At 38.9% G+C, this 18,776-nt stretch overlaps 1 protein-coding gene across 1 annotated transcript in view; it reads right to left on the bottom strand.

The window, feature by feature from the left end:
- PELI1 (pellino E3 ubiquitin protein ligase 1) overlaps positions 1–15,832 on the bottom strand; it is a 55,706-nt gene extending 39,874 nt beyond the window's left edge. Inside the window, exon 1 of the mRNA XM_023619004.2 lies at positions 15,316–15,832. The gene's annotated coding sequence lies outside the window, so the exon portion shown is untranslated. The remainder of the gene's footprint in view (positions 1–15,315) is intronic.
- Between the last annotated feature and the right edge of the window lie 2,944 nt (positions 15,833–18,776).

The raw sequence follows: 18,776 nt of genomic DNA, 5'->3' as shown, positions 1-18,776 counted from the left end.
AATGAGAGTCAGAGACTAAAGCTTACAAAATTAATCAGATTCAACTATATTCAGAATCTAACATAAAAACATCAAAATACTTAAAGTTTCTATTCAAAAAGCAGCTGATAAAATCAAAATTCAAGTGAAAACTCTTTGGGAAATTGAAATGACTTAAACTTTTAAAAGTAGGCAAATCACTACAAAATTTCAAAAGAGGTAATAGTTAATCATAATCATAAAAATTAATTGATTTTAAGCACACTATGTGCATATGACATGCTCTTGAGCCCTCAAGTCTTTCTGAAAATGTTTAGTGAAAGAAGATTTAAAAGAGTAAAAGTAAATCACAACAACTAAAGTCACTTAAGAGTAATATAAAATGAGTGCTTCCACTTTCAAGGGATTTTGGTGACTTTACTAACAAGAGAAGAAGAAAAACAATGTATGTGGAATAAAACAGAATTAAGACGTACATCTTGTGCTTCTCAGATCACACTGAAGTGAATTTTCTACCTGCAAATTTTAGATCTTCTACAGTTTAAACACCAGGTGTAAGCACTGGAATAAATTACAACACTATTATAAGACCATTCATATGGAGTCTGTGCACAAGAGGATGAGATAAATTATTATTAGTTGAGATGAAGTAAAACAGAGTGATTACGGAAGTTCTGGAGTCAGACTGTCTATGGTGACTCTTGGTACTGTCATTTAATAGCCTTGAGACTTGGACCAACTTCCCTGAGGCTCAGTCTCCTCATCTGTAAACCTAAGATAATAATAAGTAATAATATTAACATAAATGCAGTGCTTCTCATAAGTGCCAGGCATTTTTCAAAGAGCTTCACATATTAATTGTTTAACTCCTAATAATGTTCTTAGGAGATTAATACTAATATCATCTCTGTTTTATAGATGAGAAAACTGAGGCCCAGATCAGTAAATTACATGAGGTCATACAGCTAATAAGTGGTAGGACGGCATCTGGAATGGAACCCGAGAAATCCTGGTTAAGAGTCTACACTTATAAACATTACAGTCTATTACCTTTCAACAATATAATATTACCTACCTCAAAGGATTGTTACAAGAATTAAACAAAGTGCCTAGCACATAGCAGTAGCTCAATGAAGGTTTATTGTTACAATTGTTCTGATAGTCAATTTCTATTTACTTCAATATTTATATTTTGATTATTTAAAAACGATTGCTTTAGTGTGGAAACTATTTCCTGCTAAAGAGAATTTTGGGGGTAAGGGGACAATGCTGGAAAAGAATTTTTATGAAGGGTAATAAGTCACGCTTCAAAAACTTCTGTAGTCTGGTACCCTTGAAGCTCCCATGAGTTTGATCTCAAGCATGGGAATTTGAGGTACATTTGAGACATCCATGGGAGAGGTAGAAACATTATATATACAGGTCTGGAGCATGGATTGGAAATATAAACCTGGAAATCTTCAACACACTGATGAAATTACCTAGGGAAAGAGTATGGAGTAAAAGCAGAGAGCCTAAGACTAAGCCTTGAGGAATTAAAAAATTTAGGAATCTGAAGGAACAGCAGCAGCTCCTGAAAGATAAAAAAGCAACAGCATCAAGGTGTTGGTGTATGGTGTCCTGAAAGTGAAGAAGAATGTTACAAAAAGTAGGAAGTGGTCACAATGTCAAATTCTGCTGAGAGGTCAGGTAAAATGAATACTAAAGAAGTGTCACTGGATTTAGCAATATAGAGATAATAAATGATCTCCACAGCTATTTCAAAGGAATAGTGGGATATTATTTTATTTTGAGCATACTTCTATATCTTTTTATCAGGAATAGAAAGCAAGCATTTGACATATGTTGATACTTATACTGGCACTCCCTTCTTCCTACCTCCAGGCCCCATAACGCCCACCATCCACCGAAGGCTCTACTAGGGAGGTATTCTATGATGAAACTATGGTCTAATGGAATTTTCCTGATTGTAAGCGAAGTACTGTATTAGGCACCATGGAGCCAAGGAAAGCCAAGACTTGGTTCCTGTCCTTAAGAAACTTATGTAAAACAATTTAATGTCAACGTAATATGGTAAAAGTAGTGTCTGGGCCCCATGGAAGCCAAGAACATTCATCTCAGTTCAGGGGGTGGGGGGGGGGTAGACTGCTTATATAAGAACAACATCCACTCAGTCATTTTCTGAGCAGCTCCTATGTGCCCTGTATGTCAGATCCTGGAAATATAAAAACAATAATCTTAGATCTCTGTACCCACATAGCTCATGGTTTAGTGAAATGTGTCTAGGTAAGCTAAAGAGAAATTCCAATACACTGTGATAAGTGCTATAAGAGAGTTTATTAACCAAATGACAGTAAGAAGGCCTGAGACCCTATCCCAAACATGGAGACGCTGGAGAAGGTTCCATAGAAGAATAATATACAAGATGGGCTTTGAAGGATGAAAAGGCCCCAGCTAGAGATGTTTATTCCAGACAAAGGGAATAATATATGCAAAGGTTCAAAACTGTTTTGAGAACAGTGAGGATTTCATTATGGCTTAAACACAGTAATGAAGGGAAGCTGAGGGAGAAGCTAGGGAGGTAGGTTAGGGTCAACTATTTGACGACTTTGTAAGCCAAGACAGAACTTGGAAAAGATCTTACAGGAACTGAGGAACCAGAGAGGGGACTGAGAACAACATTTAGTTTTTTCAGATTCTCAAACTTGACAAACTAAACTCATGATTTCACGCCCTACTCCAACCCGTCCTACCCTAATGTTTCTGTTTCAGCAAATGGCACCACTATGAACCCAGTAATTGCTCATACTAGAAACCTGGATGTCCTTAATAACTCCTTTTCTGTCATCCTCCATATCCTCTCCATTACCATGTTCTATCATTTCACTCCTAAAACATACTCAACTCCTCACCTCAGGGTCTTTGCTCATGGCATACCCTCAGCCTGGAACAATACCGTCCTGCTCTTTGCCTAGCTGCCTCCTTCTCATTCTTGAGACAGCAGCTTAATTGTTAATTCCTTAGAAAGCTTTCTTTCCAGCATAACACAGGTTCCCTCCTGTTATTCTCTCTTACAGCACCTTGTTCTATATTTACTTGTTTTTAATATCTATCTCCCTCCTTAGTCTGTAATTTTCATTAGGAAGGAATTGTCTCAATTTTGTTCTCTCACTCTCTACTCAATGCCTGCACAGTGCCTTCTACATAGTCGGCATTTAAGAAACAATGGTTTAAAAAAACAAAGAATTTTTAGGAAAATAACTGTGAAAGCAATATGGAGGATGTGAGGAGGAGGAGGATGTGAGAAACTTGAGGATCTTAGAACTAGCGAGATCAGACAAAAACAGCCCAGGTGAAAGAGAGCTTACCTAAGATGGTGAAGTGAGGACAGAGAAAACCAGTACTTAAACCAAGGCAGAACCCACAGGTTCCTGGCTAGGGCATACAGAGTGAAACATTGACTTCCATCAGGACTGAGGAAGGCAGACAGATATGGAAAGAAAAATAAAGAGATCTGTTTGACTATGGTAAGTTTGAAGAATTTGGATTAATATGTCTAGCAGGCAGTTGAAATTTTAAATGTGGCACAAGGGAGGGAGGTCCTGGGCTGGGACAGATCTTTCCCTCTTTTTTTTCTCCTCTACACAACCAAATCAGGATGCCAATAAGAATAATGAAAATAGCTTCCGATTTTTGAGCACCTACCTCATGCTTGACACTGTGCTGAGGGCTTTATATATTATTTCTCTTCCTTTCAACAACTCTACTAGGAAGGTAGTCAAAGCTCTGAGAGGTTAAGTAAACTGAGTCTACTGCCCAAGGCATCAGAGCTGCTAATCAGTGGGAGATCTGCTAATCTGAGTCCAGTTTTCTTCAAATCAATGCCTCTTTCTCTTATACTACTTTACCTCTAACTTGAATGACCACCTATGAAGTTGGTTTTAGAAAGGGAAAAACAGCAAAATGAAAGGAGGTGTCAGACTGAGAAAATCGGGACTGAATCTATGAAAAACAGGCTTCAAAAACAAGTTTAATGAAACTTGATGTGAAAGAGTTGGAGAGAAAGAAGTGGCGTTAAGATGTAAAGACCCAGCCAGAAGGAGCCTCATGCCATCACAGTACTTTTATAACGTAAAGCGTAGTCCATGGCACACAGCAGTAGCACACCTGGGAGCTTGTTAAAAATGCAGAATCTCAAGGCCCACCTAGACTTACCGAAACAGAATACTCATCTTAATATGATCACCAGATAACTGGCATAATAGATTAATGTTTAAAAAGCACTGGTCTGATACCTTTACATAGACGAAGACACTAACCAGGTTAAAAACAGTTTGCAGAGCTAGACTCAGGCCTCTTGTCTCTCAATCTAGTACTCATTCTGCTTCACTATGGCCCCTCCAAGCAGATATCACTTTGAACTTCTCCAACCTAAGGTTTCTGCCATAGAAACATTTAGGAGCTGAAATGAGTTTAAATCAAGTTATCACTGACCATTTTGATTTGTTTTCACTCCATTTGAAATTTTAAGTGTCCCCACAAATTTTCTCCAATCATTTGTTTTTAACATCACAGTATGTCTTAGTCCATTCTGGCTGCTCTAAGAGAATACCATAGACTAGATGGCTTATAAACAAGAGATTTTTCTCACAGTTCTGGAGACTAGGAAGTCCAAGATCAAGACACTGGCAGATTTGCTGTCAGGTGAGGGCCTGCTTCCTGGTTCACAGCCAGCCATCTTTTTGCTGTGTCCTCACGTGACACAAGGAGCGAGGGATTTCTCTGGGGTCTTTTATAAGGTCACTAATCTCATTCATGAGGGCTCTGTTCTCATGACCTAATCATCTCCCAAAGGCCCTACCTCCAAATACCATCATATGGAGGATTAGGTTTCAACATATGAATTTTAGGGGGACACAAACATTCAGTCTATAGTACTCTATGAAACATAAACATGCTATCCCTGACTAAAAAGAAATCTTAAATTTACACAGTAAGTTTCAACCCTGAGTGCTCAATGTGAAGAGACAGTTTGTTGTTAATTCTGTGGAGTGGATTGCGACTCCTCAAGACCCTGTGTACAGCACAGCAGAACCCTGCCCTGTCTTTCTGCGCCATCCTCTCACCTTCCGGTGCTACATGAGGCAATGTTCCGCTGTTATCCCTAGGGCTTTCACGGCCAATTGTTTGAGAAGTGGGTGGCCAGGTCTTTCTTCTTGAAGAGACAGCAACAAGTGAAAGAAGAAAGAGACTTTCTACAGGCCAATCATTTAAAGTCATGGAATCGTGGAGTGGGAAGAGACTTTATAAGGTTAAGATGACAGATTTCATCTAGAAAGCCAACCATATAACTACTGACAACGCTGTATCAAAAAGTAGTCTGAAGCTGGTGTGGGGTCAGCTATTAGCACTATCTGCCATGGGTTGGTTCCAAAGAGTGCTCTCATATTGTTGCTGATCTTCTTGTGAAGATAAGGAAACTAAGGCCCAGAGAGGTAAAGTGAAATATCTGAGGCACATACTAAATAAACAGACCAGAACTCTGTATCTTCTGACTTCTGGCATAGTGGTTTTTATCCTGAATCATCCTGCTTCTCCTCTCTGATACATTTATTCACTAAAAAAATATAAAATCTTTTTCATATAATAGATAAAAATCAAACCCATTAATGTTTACCTGGGAATAAACAAGTCCTCAAAATTTACAAGTTCTATAATAAAGACTTACATGTAAGTACATTCAAAGATTTAAATGAAGCCCACAACCTCTAGGTTGTATCACTGTGATCAATGAATGATCTCTGACTCACATGGTTTTCTGACAATTTTACTTCATGGTGAGTTTTTCCATGTTCCAATTCTTCTTTATAGAGTTTAGCCATGATGACTCAGGGCACCTAGACGCTAGGAAGGAGCTTTCAATTTAAGAAGGAGGAGGAGAATGAGGGGGCATACTGAATCATTAACAGCCTACTCAGTTCTGAAACCTAGCAAATCCTTTTTGGAAGCCATTTTAAAAACAGCTTCAGGAGGCAAATTCTGGCTAAAGCCTTAAAAGTCTGGTCTTTAAGAGCTAAATTATCTGCAAATAAACTGGCATGTCATTTCTAAAAAAGACACAAGCAAGAAGCTTTAGCAAAATGTGATTTTTTTTGTTGAGTAAGTGTCAGTGATAAACTGACAAAAGGTCTGGTATCACTGAAATCACAGATCTGCTGTATGTTGAACAGTTTAAGAGACCACCTCAAATTCTTTGTTCCTTCAGTGAACTGACAGAACAGTTCAGACTGAACCATCCTATTTTTAATAAAAATTACAGTAAAGCAGTAAGTAAATTTAAAAAGCTTTCAGATATATGACATCTGTCTATAGGACTGTGGCTTCTAATTAGAAGCAGTCAGTACTTTACAAAAGACATACATTTAACACATTTTCACATGAATGATAAACTTTTATAATTTGGACGTTTTGGTCCTTTGGTAAATTTAAAGTATGGTAGTGAGAAATAATTCAAGGAAAAATCCATTATGTTAACTATAGTTTAAAATTAAAGAAAATCAGAATTTAGTGCTTCTAGTACATGCAGTTCATTAAATCTGGAGTAAACCCAGAGGAACATGAAGTACCGTGGATAGTACCTGCCCAGAACAAGGGATACAACACTAAGGTTTTGAAGAACCAATAAAGCACCTCCAACTGCTTTCACTTGTTAAAAAATAAAATCAGGGACCAGCCTGGTGGCCTAGTGGTTAAGTTTACATGCTCTGCTTCGGTAGCCTGGGGTTCACTGGTTTGGATCCTGGGCATGGACCTACATACTGCTCATTAAACCATGCTGTGCTGGCATCCCACATACAAAATAGAGGAAGACTGGTACAGATGTTAGCTCAGGGACGATCTTCCTCACCAAAAAACAATAAATAAATAAATAAAATTAAACTTCATTTTGCCTTCTAAAAACTAAGCCAACTGATACATTTAACACTACAATGAGCATTACCAACTAGCAAAAAATCAGAGCCAGTCACTCAAAATTCATTCCATTGAAGAAAGGAGAAGTTATAAACTTCACCACATTGCTGATCTTTTTACCCTTTCCTCTTGACTGTCACAAAGAAGCTTAACAGAAGTCCAGACACCCCAAGACTATTTATGATTGATTATTATTACAGTGATGAAGTCCCTGATGGTTTGACATTTTTGGAAAAGACAACAACATACACAAGAGCTGAAAATAGCTTTTGAAATTCCACTAGGCTGTTAATTCTTCTACCAAATTTTACTAGTTTAGATATATGTTCTCGATGGATGCAGGATTAACTCATGAGATGAGCTTTCAAATCAATGAGATTATTACTGTTTCCTACATTATTCAGATCAAAACATATTGCATCCTGTAGGTCACAGTCCTCTGTTAGTGTCTAGCAGATGGAATACAACATCTCTCCACCAGAACACACATACCAAAAAAGGGGCAAGAAAAGATAAAAAGAAGCAAAGTAAGTAAGACACAAATAGGAAAAGCGTTGTACTTGCCATCTACATGTTACTTCTTTAAGGCCCTTAATTCATTCCAAGCCCACTCCGTAAGTATGAAAAGTGGCAGACAAATGTAGAAAACACAGCGGAAGAGTAATGAGCACTAACCAAAGCTGGAAAAGGAAGATAAACTGAGCCAGTGGCAGAGTGATGAAGAGATGAAAGGGAGAGAGAGAGAGAAAGGGATGTGGAATACGAGAATCCTACAATGCACAAGCTGAAAAGAATAACCTGGAACCTGAGGCTGCAAAAATCTACAGAACTTAAGTAATAGACTAAATTTTCAAATAATTCTTAATTACTATTAATCATCATCCTTAATAATTCCTAAATTAAGTATAGGCTTTATCATGGTTATAATGTTTAAGTCAACATGTAATATAAGATCTCCCTTTTGCAAAGCAAACATTTTTTCTTGAGTGGAAGCTGTAATATTATTAGTATTCTTTACTTAATTTATAAATTTGAGTCTTAGTTCATTAGGTCATGGACATTTAAGTAGATCCAAGTTAGAAGAATTAACATGGTCACATTTACTATTTTGTGACAGCCAATTTTTTCTTTCCCTCCTTATCTTGCTCCTACTCCTCCCCTCCCTTTCTCTTCCTCCTCCATTTCAAGTTATTTATTTATTCCAAAAAAAGGGAAATGAAAAACAGATTCATAATCTTACCACTAAATCAACAGACTGAAAGTTATTCCTAAAATGAGCCACACATCAGTATGGTCACCATCATAGAATTTCAAAGTCCTTTATGAAAATTACCGCCACTTTTATTTTACAGATGAATCAAAGACAGCTTGTTAAAGACTTTCAGAGTTAATGGAAAGCCCAGGAATTAAACATGGACTCTGTATTCCATGCTAATAAGTTAGTGTTTAAAACACATTCCAGCCTTGCTAGCAGCTCAATCCTGATAGTAAGTGTAGTATATGAAGAAAGAGTCTGGCTATCTATTTATCCATACATACAAACACATACACACGTATAAATATATATACACAAACACCAAAGGGAAAAAACTCTGTGTGAATTAAAGAACTAGATTCCTAACAATTTTCTGAAAAGTGTTTAAAATAGGAAGCTTTGCTAAAGTATTCCTTATACAGTTACATACTTATATTCTTAGTGGTCATTTTACGCAATTTATTATAAGTAAAATTTCACAAATTCTACTCAATTCCATTAAATTCTATATATTATTGGTTAAACATACAAAAGAAAACATTGTGCTATCCCATTATGCATAATTAACTAGAAAAAGAATGGTCTTCTTTATTCAATGTTATCAGTAAAGATCAGTAAAAATAAGTTTAGTTTCTCAAGTTGGAAAACTTACTCCTATAAAAAGTGTACTAGAATAAAATCATTCAAAACTCATAATCTCTACATGTATATCATTCTATGAGTAGAAGATTTCAAAAATCCATTATGGAGGGTTTTTTTATTGCGGGGGGGCTTTCAAACATTTGGATGACAAGATCCAATTTTCTGACAATTTTAACAATAAAGATTTAAAAACACTTCTTTATGGGAAATCAGCATGTTCTTGAAACAATTACTAATCTGAGAATGGAAGCATGAATACAAGACTTGACAGCCAGATTCATCTCTAACACACTAAACGTGCGCTAGTCTTTCAGTTCCTCAAGCATATGCCATAGCAACAAGTTATACAATTTCATTACATCATAAATGCCATCTCTCCAGTCTTGAATGCACGACACAAATGCAACTCATCTGCAATGACTGCCTTGAGTACTTAACTTGGGTATTAAGAAATATGCATGGTCTTGTGTGTATGTGTATGTGTTCTAATGTAACAGACAGAACTTAAATTCAAAATGAGCATAGTCTTTTCCATATTGGTCACTCTCAGAGGTTATATCCTTCTTCCAAATGATGCTACAACTGTCCAGAACATTATTAAAACTCCTATTTAGTCTAAGGGTGGATCTCATTTTTAGAAACAGTAATTGCCTTCTCAGGTGGATCTGATTTTTGGAAATAGCCTGAAGTTATTTCCTATTTTCTTTCTGTCAAAATCCTTTGAGTCCTATCTGATAAATAAAATGAGATATCATCTGGCTAATACCCCCTTTTTCCTTAAAAATAAGGAGCAAATAATAAAGTAATGAGCTAATTTCACATGTGGCTCTTAAAGTCTTATTAAAAAAAAATTCCAAAAATATTCTGAGTAACTCTAGTATTGCTAAAATAAGTGCACAGCTTCCAGAGAAACTAAAGCAGAATAAGTGTATAAAATAAACATCCTTAGTTTAAAGCAAGGATGGGCAACCGGGTCCTAGAGAATCTGGTCTCCTCTACCCTCCCTTTATGTTTCAGACTTTATCTCCTGCTGCTCTCTCTCACTTGAATGCAGCCACACTGGTCTTCTTGGAGCTTCTTGCATTCTAGTTAGGTTCCTATCTCAGGGCCATTGTACTTGCTGTTCCCCCTGCCTGGAATGTATTGCCCCAGGATTACCTGTGAGGCTTACTCCTTCATCTCTTTCAGGTATTTACTCAAGTATCTATCACCTTCTCAATGAGGTCTTTTCCATATCCTCCTCCCATCCCATACTCACATGCCACATATTCCCTCTTCTCCTTCTCTGCTTTATTTTCATACGTATGTGCATGAGTGCGTGCGTCTGTGTGTGTATGTAAACTGCTCATTATGGAAATTTTCCCCCACACACAAAAGTAGAGAGAATATAAGAAATCTCATGCATCCATCATCTACCTTCAACAATTTTCAATATATCACCAATCTTGTTTATCTATGCTCCTCTCCCCTCCAAATTATTATAAAGCAAAAATCCAGACATCATATTTTAGTTCATAAGTACATTATATCTCTAAAAGGTCAGGACTCTTGTTCAAAAACCATAATACATTATCACACCTAGAAAAATTAATAATTCCTTTTTATCAAATATCCAATGTCCAAATTTTCCCAATTTTTCATAAACTGTCTTTTTACAGTTAGTTTGCTCAAAGCAGGATCTAACTAAGGTCCATACATTGCATTTGGGGGATATGCCTCTTAAGTCTCTCTTTCAATCTTATAATCCCCCCAACTTATTTCTTGCTATTTATTTATTGAAGAAGCCAGGTCATTTGTCCCTAAAACATGAAATATTTTACTTATTTACTTTATTGTCTTTGTCTTGTTATTAAACATAAAGACCATAAGGCAGAGATTTTAGTCTGTGTGAGATCAGCATCTAGACATGTAAAAGGCATCCAGTAAACTGAATATTTGGCATTCACGCCAAAAGTCCACTGCCACCAAGTGCTATACACTTATTTCAACAAACTAGCATTACTCAAAACATTTTTGGAACTTTTTTTTTGAATTGCCTTCTAAGCCAGTTAAAGAGCCGCACATGAACATAGTTCATTACTTTATTATTTTGCTCCTTATTTTTAAGGAAAAAGGGGGCATTAGCCAGATGATTTAGGGTATCACCAAGCAGAAATTGGTAATCACAGCACTCTTTTCTGATGAATCTGAACTGGGACTCCCAGTTTTCTAAACATAACACTCCAGGCAGCCACCACCAAGCAATCAGATTTGGTACCCAAGGTGAAATCTATCTGCTATTCCTACTTGAGTCCACTTCAAATCCGTGTACTTCTATCTCCTAAACAGATTCAACGCACCCCGTGTGTTGAAATTTAGCTGAAATTTAGCATAATAAATTACCGACTATATTTCTTGTCAAGTATTTTTAAACATTTCTTAGCTTATTTTAGACAATTTAGGGGAAAAAGCAAATTGTAGCCAAAAAAATAATAGAAAAAGAAACTGTGAAAGATGATAGGAAACTGAGTGTACTCCATATTTTTAGAATTAGCAACATCCAAAGAGGTTAATTAGAAAATAAAAATCAGCAATAAATTCTTTGAAAAGGAAGTAAGTTACATGTGTATTGAATTAAAAACTTTTTCTTTAAACTACATGAAGGGTCAAGATTAACAGGGAGATGACAAATGTCAGGATTTTCCCATTTACAGGCACCAGCAACATATTCTATTTTTCTGAAAATGGTATTTTGAGGTATATAAAAGTATTACAGGGGGTATTACAGGAGTGATAAAAGGAGTACTATGTAGAACTCTATTTCTCTGAAATGGAGTTTACTGTGGCAAAAAAAATCTAAAATATCTTGTACAGCATTCTGAAAAAATAATCAGGTCTTCTTAGACTCATTTACAATTCACTTCTCTTAAATTACCTGATGAACCTCTTTTCCTCTAAATTTATTTCCGAAGGAAGCTATGCTAATTGAAAGGCTCTAATCAGATGTTCCTGTGTTTCAATGACTTATTTATTTCTATTTAAAAAGAAAAAAAAAAATCAGAAATTTCCTGACAGTCACTCAGGAAATCTTGTGCTTTCTCTTTATTAATTGCAAATTCATTCAGCAACAACAGCAAATATTATGTAGGACCTACTAAATGTAATAGGTTAGGCAATTATTTTCAACCTTCGGAAGAAAAAATTATTAGAAGTGGTCTTCTAAGATAACAGAAAAAGCTAGTGATATAACTTGAAATTATATCTAGTTCTTTCAGTGACCAATATTTCTTGTTTTGAGGTTCCCACACATTAGTCTGGGACAAATGTTCTCCGGCAGGGGTCAAACTCAAAGAAAACAACAATAACACCCACTACCACATGTGTAAAAAAAATCTCCAACAAACCAAATCCTCTGAAAGAATGATTTCTATTTACTTTTCCGCATGATATATTTAGAGGGAATCTGGAAAAGATGGCTAGAAATCTATAAACAGAAAGTGCTAAATGGAATTCACTGTTTATAGGCTTTAGCTAGAATTCTGTCCCTTGTATAATTATGTTGCCAGGAATCTTTAACATTGTACTCTTTAAAAACATCTTCATCGGGCTTCCTTCATTCTGTTGATTTTCTTCCTTTTTCCACTGGCTCTTAAATTTGTTTTATTCTCAATTAAAAGACATATAAATGTAAATTTTGGAATAAGATGCTTTTTCCAAAGAAACTCCTAGAACTGTCTCAGTGCCATCATATCCTTGTCGTTATGAAATTTTAATATACAGTACTATATATACTCAAAATATATGCAATAAAATAATCCATATAAGCCTTTCTGATATGATATAATAAATACTAGGATAGGTCTATATTGATGTGTCATGGTAAGATGTATGTATGCGAGAATGTTAGACAGTTTCCAATTCTAAGTCTTTTGGCTTAAAATCTTTATCAGCTACAGAAGCTTCAGTCTGAAAATAGTTGTTCACAAAGCAGGACTATTATAGTCCTTATCACTTGACCTACTGGACAACCACAATAAGGCATATTCTAAAATGACACAACTCGTAATATATGTGACATTTTGACAACCTGAAAGGAAGCTGAAACCAAGTCAAATGGAAGCATACTTAGGCTTCCCCCTGAAACTTGCCTCAGCAGCGGTCAGCAGTACTAGACTCAGCCCCCTGCCCTGTACTTTTCAGTCATTTCCTTTTCCCCAAGAAGTTAGGAAACGTGCAATGCCAGCCTTCGCCAGTCAACACTAACTTCTGCCTTTGGCCTCCAGTGATTGAGCAAAGACATTGTGTTCGCAGCTTCCTTAAAGTACAAATGCCTCTGGTAAATCAGGTTTCTAAATGCTACAGAAAAAGTTCCACATCACCAACTGTAAGGTCACTTAACTGACAATTTTAAAGAGAGCACAGATTTTGCTCCCTCCCCTCCAAATCTACCACTAAGGCACAATTTTCAGCTCACTTTTGTTTAAGTCAGTAAATACTACTATTATTACGTTACAGCCCTCCTATAACACTAACAAAAACCTAGGTGACAGTTTTCTCTTTGAAAGTTGTAAATTTATTAGATGAGGCATTATAACCACTGCACTACACGCAACTTTCCACACACTTAATAGTTCTATTTTCCAATTGTGTGTTTTAAATGCAAGATCTCTTTTAACATACAACAGAAAGGGGATAGTTAGAGGACTGGGGGGAAAAATCAAAATAAATGTCTCACTTTCCTTTTCTGATGGAACCACCAGAATCTAAAATATGGGGGCAAATATATAATATAAAATTCAAGAGAATTTCGAATAAGAAAGCACTCATTGTTAGTTACAGTTCTGATCATTATTCAACTCAGGAAATAACTAGTAGAAATGATGCTTGATTTAAATTTTTCGTGCCTTCCAGTTTGGTTCAACTACCAAAATAAACAAACTTATTCTCAAAGTATTTTCTTCCAGAAGAGGTTGTTGGCGTGAATAAAAAACATCAGGAATTCATATGCTGTATCTGTACAACATAAGGACAATGTTTTGAAAGATGTAAATCTGATCACTTTGAGAAAACATTTTCTGTTAAAAAGAAAATATCATAAACTGCAACAGAAGAACTGAAGAAATGGAACCTTCTCCACAATTCAAAAATTTAAATTCACACTATTATGCAAACTAAATTAAAAAAAACAAAAACCCTCACGTTCCTCCTCAATTATAAAAGTAATACATATTCAACGTAGAAAAAGACAAAGCCAGTTCTGAAACAAAAGATCAGCTGCTATGAAAAAAAAATAACATCTTGCAGAGTAAGAAAGTACCGAGCCTTTGGACCAAAACAAATTGATGACCTTTTCATACACTTGAAGCTTCAGTCCTTAGCACAACCAGAACTTTATGGATAAAGTGCACGCTCAATTATTTGTGGACTTGCTGTTTGATGAGTAAACAATGGGAAGGTTGTTGGTGCTGTTAAAACCAAGACACATTTCCTTGTGTGTACTGATTAAAATCTGTTAAATCTACATGAAAAAATCTCTGCACCTCCCCCCCACGCACCATCATTGTTCTCTTGCCTCGTAAGAGACCTGAATATACACAAATAAAAGTAGATGTTGAGGTGAGTTTATGATTTACAGTATTTTCCCCACTCGAAGCATTTTTCAAGAGTCCTTTGAGGTTTTACGACTCAAACACTAAGAAGAATTAGTGTTTAAACAACCTAACAGTTACTCAGACTTCTTTTAGACTTCAGCTAACCTGTAAGTAAAATGAGCATCTTCAACTTTTCCACGGGACATTGGAGAACGAGTTCTTACTCATAAATGCTTTCAGGTCCTCAGACAGCAGGCGCGGTGGAAGATCAAGCCTATCCATCAATCAGAGAGCTCTTCCGGGCCTCGGTTTACCCACTTAGGGAAGAGCGTATTAACTTGTTTCGTAGGGGCCCCCGAGGTGTAATTAATTAATGTTTTTAAATGCTCTGAGACCCAGAGATGAAAGGAAATGCGAGACACACGCAGAGATGATGACAATAATCATAACAATAAAAAGAATGACTAACTTGGAAGTCTGCGTTATGTAAGGAAGGAGAAAGAAGTTATCAGATTCGCACAAACAAAAGAAAAGCCCACTGCCCCCTTTGTTTCTCTTTCATTTCTCTCTCCCTCCCCGCCCCCGCGGAGCTGCCCTCCCGGCGGCCGGGCGCGGGGCTCGGGGCGCGGGGCTCGGACTTGGCCGCCGCGCTCGCTCCCAGGCGGAGGGGGGAGGGCTCGCCCGGCCGCCTCCTGACAAAGGCGCTTCCTCCTGCGAGGGCGCGGGATGCAGGCGCCGCAAACTCCGCTCCCGGCCGCCTCCGGCGCGGGGGCGCGCAGGCGGGCGGGGAGAGCCGGCTGGCCGCCCGGGGAAGCTGCCGAGGAAGTTGCGCGCCCGCCTCGCTCGCACCCCTCGCCGGCCCCGCCGCGATCCCTCCCGCGCGGCGGCCACACTCACCGGACAATTGCTGGTGGCCGGAATCCCAGCACGGCCCCGAGACCCGGAGCGAGGGGGTGAAGTGTGCGTGCGCGGGGAGCGCGAGCAGACAGCCGGGCGTACCGCCGCCGCCTTCCTCGCCAGCCGGCCGAGCCCGGCGAGGGGAAGTTGGCCGCGGAACCGAGCGCTGAGGAGCCGCGGGGAGAGGCAGAGGCGCAGGGCCCGCTTTGTGGTGCGCTCCCGGAGGGCTCGAGGCAAATCCGATCGCGCGGCACGGCTGGTGCTGCTGGTGGAGGTGGAGGCGGCGGCGGCGGCGCCCCCCGACGGTCCCTCCGCCTCACACCGCCTCTGGGTCACTGACACACAGCGGGAGGGAGAGGAGGGGACTAGCAGGAAGGCGGGGCTGGAGGGAGGGGACGGGGCAGGGCCACAGAGGGAGGCGGGCACGGGGCGCCGAGTGGTCTCTTGGGAGTTGTAGTTCTCCGGCTGAAGAAAAAAGGGATGCATTGTAGTTGAGGACGCGTCCCACGAGCTCTGCAGTGCGCATGCTCAGGGGGAGAAGTTTTCCTTCCCCCCCCCACCCCGCCCCCCGTTACTACGGTCACCGACTCACTAAGGAAGAGGGCTTGTTCAGCGCTCTGCACCCTACTGAACAAGACCCTTCTTGTATTATGGTGCTGTTAGGGATCTCACCCTTAGCTAGTCCGTCTTACTTCGCTCCACCCCCAATTCCTAGCTTCACCGCTCACGAGTGCCCAGTGATAGCTGACTTCCTCCCAATATTTCGGTCTTCCCTGCTGCTGAATTTTCTTCCACAAATCCAGAATCACAAATACCCATTTCTCTCTCTTCCCGCAAGCGAATCCTCTTTGCCTTAAATTCAAGGTTTCTTTTTACCTAAGACTTGTAGAAATGTACTTTCTTCTAGTAACTTAACAATCAGATTATAAAACTGTTAGGAACATCACCATTATCGGAATCCCTTAGTTAATTTCTTCACTCAGTTGGTCACATCTAACTTTAAGACCAGCAAAGGTAAAGTTCAGGATTAAGATCGCTATATTTTACTTGATAAGTGTAAAATAGTCCAGATTTGTTTATTTTAAAGCCTACAATTCCGAAGAAATAGAAATTTCATAAAGTATAAGCTCAAAAGATAAGTGGAAAGTTGAAAATTGTTTACTGGGTATATTTTGGCAGACTTTCATTTGGCAAAAGGAGAAGTCTGAACCAAGGTCTGAGTATGCTGTTGGGCTAGTCGGCTAAGTCTACACCCATACTGGGCACCCAGGTGTGAATAGGTGGTGGAGGAGGGTGGTGAAAGGCAGGACACGTTTACTGGATCTCCAGAGGACTAAAGGCAACCTGTCCCAAGCTCTTTAGTTTTCTTTCCCTGCCTCCTTAGAACCCCATACTCTAGAAGAAAAAGTTTAATGCCTAGAAATCAGAAACACATTTAGAGCAGGAAAAGTTGAGGTTTTCAAAGAGAGAGTTCCAAGATCAGAAATCCTTATCCTTGCAGACCACATAAGTATTCATTGAGAAAACATTTATTGAGTATGCTATGTCTCAAGCACTTTATTAGGTCCCAGAAATAGAGATGCAAGAATGTATAAGAAACATTCCTTGTTTTCAAAGTGCTCACTGTGTGGAGAAGACAGGTAAATAAACAGACTCAGTGTGATAAATACTATAATAGGAAAGTACACCAGGTGCATTGATAAACAGCTACCCCAGATTTGAGCAAGCTCAGGACAAGCTTCAAAGAACATTTGAACTTGAGGATGACTGGGAGTTAGTGTGTTTGTGTATTTTGGTGGAGGAAGGGGAAGAGAGAAGTGGGTGAGAGTATTGGGAGTGGATGAGGAGGACAGCAAGAGCAAAGTGCTAGAGGCACGAGACAGAGTATTTTGGTTCAGCAAAGAGTTCAGCATTGCTGGTGATAGAATGGGGTTGGGGGGAGTGGCAAGAGGAGACAGCTTAGAACATGAACAATCTTGTACAATATGCTAAGGAATGTGGACTGTTTTCTGAAAGCAATGGAAAGCCATGCCAGAACTGTAAGCAGATGAAGTTTTGATAAGATAATGCATCTTAGAGGCCGGCCTGTGGCGGAGTGGTTAGCTTTGCAGGCTCTGCTTCAGCAGCCCAGAGTCTCACCCATTCGGATCCTGGGGGCAGACATAGCACTGCTCATCAAGCCATGCTGAGGCAGCATCCCACATAGCAGAACCAGAAGGACCTACAACTAGAATATACAACTACGTACGGGGGGCGCTTTGGGGAGAAGAAAAAAAAGGAAGATTGGCAACAGACGTTAGCTCAGGTGCCAACCTTTAAAAAAAAATATGCATCTTAGAAATGCATTTAAAAAAAGATGAGAGCCTGAACTAAGGCCCTGGCAGTGACAGGAGACAGAACTGAGAGTAATCAGCCACTATGTAAGGGACAGAATTAATAGAACCTAGTGAGTAATCGCCTGTGTTTGGGGATGAAGGGTGAAGGAAAGTTATCAATTATGATGCTTTTGTTTGCAAGCACCAAAAAACCCAACTCTGCCTTAACCAATAAACCAATATTGATCTGTCTAGATAGAAAGTCCAGTGAAAAGGCGAGCTACAGGGCTGAATGATTCGACAGCTCAGTGATGTCATTAAGAACACATTTCTTTCTTGTTCATTGTTCTTCCTTAGTATTAGCTTTATGGTCAAGTGACAGTTGCCAACAATTCTGGTGGCTGTAAGTTTCACTATCTAGGTCCAAGAAGGGACAAGAAGAGGGACTCATTTTTGAAAACTCTTTCAGAAAGGAGAGAAAACTCCTTTCCCAGGAGCCTCAAGAATTGATTTATATGTCTATACATAAACTAAAAATGGTGGCCAGGGGATGGCAATGAGGCTAATTATCTCAGGATAAAGACATATGCCCTGCCTCTACACTGAAAGAGTCAGCTTCCCCCAAATCTATGATGAGGAGATGTGGACATGCCAATGAAAATTGAGGTGATTACCCAGAAAAAGAAGAATTGAGGCTGAGAAGAGGGGAACCACAATATCTACTACAAGGAAGGAGAAGGATGACTCTCAGATTTTTGGCTTGTATGATTGAGGTAGGGATGCCATTCACTGAGTTAGGGAAGACCAGAGATTGAACAGCTTGTGAGGGAGAATTTGATGGGTTCACTTTGGATATGTTGAGTTTGAGATGACTCTGGACATCTAGGTGGAGAAGTGGAGTGGGGAGTTAGATATATATATAGAGAGAGAGAGAAAGAGAGAGTCATATATATATATATATATATATATATATATATATATGACTCTAGTGCTCTGAAGAGAGATCTGAATAGCAGAAGACATAATTGGAATTTGCCATCATATAGAAGGTAGTTGAAACTATGGGAATGGATGAGATCACCCAGGGAGAGTATGCACAGCAGTAAAGGAGGAGTCACTAATAGCACCCTGGGGAACACCAGCACT

The sequence above is a fragment of the Equus caballus genome, chromosome 15, assembly GCF_041296265.1.
Source record: "Equus caballus isolate H_3958 breed thoroughbred chromosome 15, TB-T2T, whole genome shotgun sequence".
Lineage (NCBI taxonomy): Eukaryota > Metazoa > Chordata > Mammalia > Perissodactyla > Equidae > Equus > Equus caballus.
This window is presented reverse-complemented; position numbering and strand designations above follow the sequence as displayed.